General features: G+C 41.7%; 1 long non-coding RNA gene across 1 annotated transcript; it reads right to left on the bottom strand.

Annotated features, from left to right (window-relative positions):
* Positions 1-257: 257 nt before the first annotated feature.
* On the bottom strand, positions 258-7,336 carry LOC118966029. Its single transcript, XR_005053228.1, has 3 exons — positions 7,192-7,336; positions 6,610-6,779; positions 258-1,268 (listed from the first exon to the last, which is right to left on the bottom strand). It is a non-coding gene; the product is annotated as an uncharacterized LOC118966029 (long non-coding RNA).

Here is a 7,336-nt window from a genome sequence, read left to right as displayed (position 1 = left end):
AACCTCATTGTCCATATGATATCTTTTGGTCTTTCAGTCTTTAATAGTTGTTTGTTTTTCTTTAAGTTTCATTACAGGTGCTGGACAATAACCTTTGCATATAACTATGTTTGGGTACAGCCAGACATGGACTCAACATTAGAGAATTTGTTAGGTCTGAATGCATTTGAACAACTCAAATCAATCTCAGTATCTGAGAATAACAAGTGTGGAAGTCTGTGTTAGAGCTATTGCAATGCCAATAATATGATTGTGTTGCCAGCCACACAACAGTTTTCTGAAGCACTGGACATGTGAATGTTGTGTTGTTTCCAAGGTACAAGTTTGGCTTACCTGAAGAATCCTTTTGACACAGTTACACGGGACGAGACTGAGCATCTAAGGCAGCATTCATCGGATGAAGAGGATTTCTTCTCATCACTGACAACCAAAGGGTCAGATGATACAGGGGAGCTGGATGGATATCTTGCTAGTCCATCGGACAAAATGGTTTTCCGTACATAAAGAAGTTGTCCCTCAAACTCAACACAGGCCTGCCTTCGAGCGTCTTCTTAGCTGTGCTGGACTACTCTTCACTGCAAAGCGAGCCAGGATAGACTCAATTAAGTTAGAAAATTTGCTCCTACTGAAACTGAATGGCAAATTCAGAGGGAAGTGAAGTGAGTTAAGTGTTCGATAGGTAGTTCCGCAAAAAAAAAATATGCCTTTTGAACATGTGAAGTTGAAGATTTAATATTAAAAATTGATTTGATCTTGTTGGTTATTTTCTGGAACATTTAGCCTGTCAAGCATTACATGTAAACAATATCACATATTGTGGCAGACCAAGGGGTTGGGTCAAAACGTTTACACAGATCAGACACGGACAGAGTAGGATTAGCTCAGTTTCAAAAGGTTGTTATTAAAATAAAAGTCCAAAAGAAAAGGTCTCCCCCAAGAGACCCTCTCCGGGATACCGTCTTCTGGGCTCCGGATCTTGCTGTATCCTGTGGGAATCAAAAACTGAACTTCCTCCGGTACCGTCCCCAACTATACTGGAGTCCTTTCACACCCCAGTCTCTCCCCTGTGTGCTGCCCTTCTGGCAGCTTTCTGGGACTTGTACAGCTGGTGAGCAATCAGCCCTTGATTACTCACCAATCAGCCACAATTAGTCCTGGCAGGAAAGCCTGTCGAGACCTGGCACGTCCAGCAGATAAAGCCATCGCCTCGTGATGTGTAATCCGTCTGTCACCAGGCCTCAACGAGTCTCCCTCTGGTGGCTGACCTGCTGTACGCCACAATATACATTAGTATATAGAAAAGTAAATGTTTTTGATATTCATTTGTTTGTGAAGCTTGGATTCAAATGTCCATTATTGTAAAAGGAGAATGAAAATAATCAAAATTGAAATAGCTAATTATTTTAGAAGTAACATAGAACTACTTTTTAAAATGTGCTACTTTTTACTTGAGTAGTTTTCAACACAAGTACTTCATTAAAAGTAACAGTACTTCTACTTGAGTAGGATTTTACAGTACTCTTTCCACCACTGAAAATAACAATAGCAAGACTATATACAGCTGGATAACGGTACAGAGTCAACGTGCGGGGGCACTGGTTAGCTGCAACAACAAAAAAATTATATATAAAAGTCCCACTCACCAGACAAGGCCTAGCCCAGGGCTCTACAACCCTGTTCCTGGAGCGTTACCCTCCTGTAGGTTTTCACTACAGCCCCAGTTGTAACTAACCTGATTTAGCTTATCAACCTGCTAATTTTTATGGTTGGAGCGAAAACATAAACAAACTACGCTGAACCGAACTACAGCGAAATTTGCAATGTGTCCAACCGGCCTCACAACCGCAGACCACCTGTATGGTGTCGTGTGGGCAAGTGGTTTGCTGATGTCAACGTTGTGACAGAGTGCCCCATTTTGGCAGGGGAGGTTATGGTATGGGTAGGCATAAGCTACAGACAATGAACATAATTGCATTTTATCAATGGCAATGAGGACCATTGTCGTGCCAGTCATACATCGCCATCACCTCATGTTTTAGTCTAATAATGCGTGGCCCCATGTCACCAGGATCTGTACACAATTCCTGAAAGCTGAAAATATCCCAGTTCTTTCATGGCCTGCATACCAGACATGTCACCCCTTGAGCACATCTGGGATGCTCTGGATCAATGTGTATGACAGCATGTTTCAGTTCCTGCCAATATCCAGCAACTTTGCAGAGCCATTGAAGAGGAGTGGGACAACATTCCACAGGCCACAAATAACACCCTGATCAAGTCGATGCGAAGGAGATCTGCATGAGGCAAATGGTGGTCACACCAGATACCGACTGGTTCTGACCCACACCCTTAACTTTTTTTAAAGGTATCTGACCAACAGATGCATATCTGTTGTTCCAGTCCTGTGAAATCTGTAGAGTAGGGCCTAATGAATTTATTTAAATTTGACTTATATAAACTGTAAATCTTTGAAATTGTTTCATGTTGCGTTTACATTTTGGTTCAGTATATATATTTATTTTCAAGGTAGCTTTACTGTAGCTCAACTTCTTCCAATGTGAAGTAATTGGTAGCTATATTTTATAGAGTAGCTTCTCCAACACTGACCCTGCGATAGCTTATTGTAAAAGCCAAAGTACAAGTAGCAGTATTTCTATGCTTTTCTTATCTAGGGAGAGATAATACAATGGCAAGAAAAAGTAATGCTGGTCATATTTGTGAAACAGCTGTCAGGTGAAGAAGCATTTCACAATTCTGAGGGTGAGAATGCCTGTCATGGAGGTGCTCTTCCTAGCACTGCAGAACAATGAGACCAAACCAGTGGACAATGCACTTTACAGATATTACCCATTCTTTGCTGGCATTCAGGTGATGATATTAATCGGTTTGAGGTGCCTTCTGGTCTTCTTTTGCCTCTACGGCTTCAGTGGGACGGTCTTCAACCTTCTGACGGCCACCTTCGCCATCCAGTGGGCCATTCTGGTGCAGGGCTACTTCCAGTTCAGCCATGATGGGAATATCCACCAGGGGGTTATCAACCTGATCAATGTAGAGTTTGCCTGTGCCGTGGTGCTAATCTCCTTTGGGGCCGTCCTGGGGAAGACCAGCCTAGTGCAGCTCTTAGTCAAAGCCCTGCTGGAGATCCCAGTGTTTTCAGTCAATGAATGTGCTGTGCTCAAGTACCTGAAGATCAACGACGCAGGGGGATCCATCCTCATCCACCTATTAGCCTGCTATTTCGGCCTGGGTGTAACGTTTGTCCTGTAAAGTCCACATCTGAACAAGGGCCACGGCAAGGAGAACACCAGTTACCAGTCAGACATCCTGTCAGTTATGGACACCTTATTTCTCTGGGTGTTCTGGTCCTCTAAGTTTGCTCTAACCCTGAAGGGAGATGACCAGCACAGGGCATGTGCTGGGTGTGATGGGATACAAGCATCTCAGCCCCTTTCTGGCCCACCACTTCCAGATCCAATGTGGTGTCCATAACATGCATGGCCTCACAGGACTCTTATTTTATTTAACCAGGAAGGGCTCATTGAGATTTGAAATTTATTTTTGAAGAGCGTCCTGGCCAAGATAGGCAGCACCAAGTCATTACACAATTACAGACAGACAACATGAACAACTAAAGGTAACCTAGGAAAAAAAACAGAATTCACAAGAGTATTTCAAAATCATTAAACAGCAAATTAAAAATATTGACAGGTCAGGGAATCAGTCTCAAAATCCTTCATCAATGTTTAAAAAAAAGTTATTCCAATTTAAAAGTATTTTGTAAGAAGTTCCAAGCCGATGGCGCAGAGTACATAAAAGCCCATTTACCAAACTAAATTCCAATATATTTACGAGGTTACAGTCTCAATCTCATTGCCCTGAGAGGTAGTAATAGGTGAAAGGTTCAGAGGGATCCTAGATTTGAGCCAATGTCATAAGTAGTTGTGGACGTGTTATTACTCCAACATCGTGAAAGTGACATACTGACACGTTTTAATTTGTCAAACAATTTTATATCGAAAGACTAGTTAGTTTAGGTGTCAGTATTGAGGATAAGCTTCAATTGACACAAGGTATGTTGAACAATATAAAATGCAGTTTGCAAGTTCTGGAAAGCTTTTGTGAGAGATGAGGCACAACAATAAATAACAACATTATCAGCATAAAAGTGAAGTTGTGCATTTTGCACATTTGACTAAATAATTTAAAAAAATAGTGAATAAGAGGGGACCAAGTACAGAGCCCTGGGGCACACCATTAGACAGACAATTTAACAGACATGAGCCCATCAAATTGAGTGCACCGAGTTCTTCTATCAGACACATAGTTAGCAAACCATGCAGCTGCATGCGCCGAAAGACCGACACTCGACAATCTCAGCCTCAGTATAGCATGATCAACGGTATCAAAAGCCTTCGAGAGATCAATAAAAAGTGAGACAGTGCTGTTTTTTGTCAAGGGCTTCAGTGAAATCATTTAAAACCTTAACGGCTGCTGTAATTGTGTTAAGCTTCTTTCTGAAGCCCGATTGGTACATTGATAAAATAGAGTTAGTGAACAGATAAAAGTTTTTATAGACAAGGGATTCAAGTATTTTCGCCAGGGGTGACAGCTTTGAGATTGGCCTATAATTATTTAAAAGAGTTGGATCTCCCCCTTTTAAAAGTGGTAGGACAAATGCTGATTTCCAGATCTTTGGAATTTCATTAAATTCCAGGGTTAGATTGAACACATATGTAATTGGTTCAGCTATGAAATCAGCTGCCAGTTGTAAAAAGCAGGGATCAAGAAGATCAGGACCTGCAGGCTTTCTCTGATCTAAGGATTTTATGTACCTTCTGCACTGAGAATTGCAAAAAGCGCTGAGGGGTTATGTGTCATTGTGACAGCCACTGAGGTGTATGGACCCAGTATGTATGAGATCTCTAGCCACAGGGCACCTATGGAAGGAGACCCTAAGCTTCTGGAGCTCCAGGAGTTGATCCCTAGTCTTCAGCCAGGTCTGGGGCGCAGTGCCAGGGGACAGGCCCTCTACCAGCTGGCATCTGTGTTCTCCACTATCGGAGTGGCAGCACTAGGTGTATTGAGAGACTTTGTGTTGAAGCTGCCATATCTTGCATCACCCTCAGATGACCTCTGCTTTGATGATGAGCTATTTTCAATGTTCCGCCCGACTATGATTGTCCGATGGGTCTAAATGGTCAAATCAGAACTGATTCGACAGCACAATAGAGTGATAGCTATGCATTTAAATTGTATAAATACATTTAATTTGATTCAAATTGATTAGAAAATAATTGTATATTTGTTCAGTTTAATAGAAGAAACCCTCAGTCATGGATAATGTACTCTGTGGTCCATTTCTCTTTCTTGCACTTCTGTATTTACAATCACACACAATAAAAGTGTTACACACACACAATGATTTAACTAAATTAACCATTTAATTTGCTTTTGTACTTATTTTCAAATGTTATAGTCTGCAAGTCTGTCTCACTGGCTGATGAAATCCATGTAAATTTTTTGTTGTTTATAAACGTAAACTTATGTGCAGGTGGTAATGCAGTCCTATGGGGCATTTGTTTTTCACATTGATTTTGTGTGAATTGATCTGATCTTCCAGTAGACGCGGTAAAGTACCATAGTGAGGCGGTGGAGTACCCTTTTTAACCAGCTCTTTTGCTATCTGGATTCTTGGGACGTCCCTACCCAATTGAAGTTGACATGTCCTGTTGTTTTTTAAATAAAGAGCAAGTACTTATGCATGTGAAGCTTGGTTTTGTAAGATACGACGTAAGAGCTTTCGTCTCCAAACCACTGCAGTGTAAGAATTGGGCCATGTTTCAAGTGTATGCAGACAAAAAGATTATTCTGAAGAAAGGTATGTAGAAGGACAACGGTGTTGCAATTGTGGTTGATATCATGATGCTGAGTTCCTTGGAGTGCCCTGTAAGGGTGAAGGAAATTGAAGTGTCAAAAGTTAGAGCAGTCAATCAAATCTCATATGCAGAGGCGATTAAAAGGTTTGCAAAAACAAGTAATGCTAGTGGATACCCCACAGCCTGTAGTAAATGTTTGCTGACAGACAAAAAGGTACCCTGTGCCTCAAAAAGGGGGATTTTGTGTTCATTGCCACAGTTATAAACTGTACACCAGAAGTCGAAGAAACTAGACATTATTGTGGCTGCAGCAGAAAAGTGTTCTGGACGCAAGAACTTAACATTGGAAGAGTTGCAAGGGGTACTGGTGCCGGAAGACCCCGCCCTCCCAGGTTCCCCTTGAGCCTGTGTAGGGATCAGATATGTTTTATTTATTTTTTGGTAGTTCAGTTTAAGGGAATCCTGTTTCCATCCCGCAAAGTAGGTGGCGGGATGCATATTACAGTGTGTGATCGCCAATATACCATAGAATAAGTAGTAGGGGGTTAAGGTAGGGAAGTCCAAAGGATCCCGGATTGCACTAATCCCTTTTTAGATAGGATCAGTGTTGCCAATTTAACGACTTTGTCGCTATATTTAGCGAGTATTCAGACCCCTCAAGCGACACATTTTCAAAATAGCGACTTTTTCTGGTGTTATTGGAGACTTAAGTGAAAGCACATAGCGTTCTTACTCTTCTCAACGAGCGCTGCCGTGGGCCCCACCCCCGTCTCAAAGCACTCACAGGCGGCCCAGTCCTCACACAGCAGAACCTCCCAGCTGCAGTCAGAGCAGGAGAGGTTCACCCCGCCGAGACTGCAAATGAATCGCGCATGCAGGAAGCCGACCCTAGCTGATCCCGCCCTGGCATACATAAAAAATGAACATGAATTAGGGCCAGACTAGTCACCATAATTCTCGCACATTGCCATTGAGAGTTTTTTCTATTGTCTCTTTTTGGTCCATTTAGATTGTATTAAAAAAAAAATGTTTAAAAAAGGGTTAAAAATGTTCATGTTTTACTGAGACTTGTTGTAGGCTCCTACCTAAGTGGACCATAAGGTTAAAAACCAAACTAAGAAAAGTAAACACATTTTTTTTTTTTTATAATAAAAAACTAAGCAACTCCGCCAGTGTCTCTTTTGGGTCACTTTTGTCAGTCCCAAGCCCGGATAAAGGAGGAGGGTTGGAATTGTGACATAAAAAAAAACAAGAAACGACAGAAGAAAGTTCATCTGTAGTTCTTAACATATTTAGGGTGTTTTTTTTAACTCACTTTTTGTCTCCCCCACGACGTTGTTCCTCTCTCCTACAGCTTCCATCACAATTACATGCACAAGGCCATTTATGCAAATGAGGTGATGACGTAATTTAGCGACTTCTAGGACAGCCAATAGCTGCTTTCCTTACTGATAGCTGCT

Source organism: Oncorhynchus mykiss, chromosome 9, assembly GCF_013265735.2.
Source record: "Oncorhynchus mykiss isolate Arlee chromosome 9, USDA_OmykA_1.1, whole genome shotgun sequence".
Classification (NCBI taxonomy): domain Eukaryota; kingdom Metazoa; phylum Chordata; class Actinopteri; order Salmoniformes; family Salmonidae; genus Oncorhynchus; species Oncorhynchus mykiss.
Note: the sequence above shows the minus strand (reverse complement) of the source record. Positions and strands in the feature narration are given on the sequence as shown.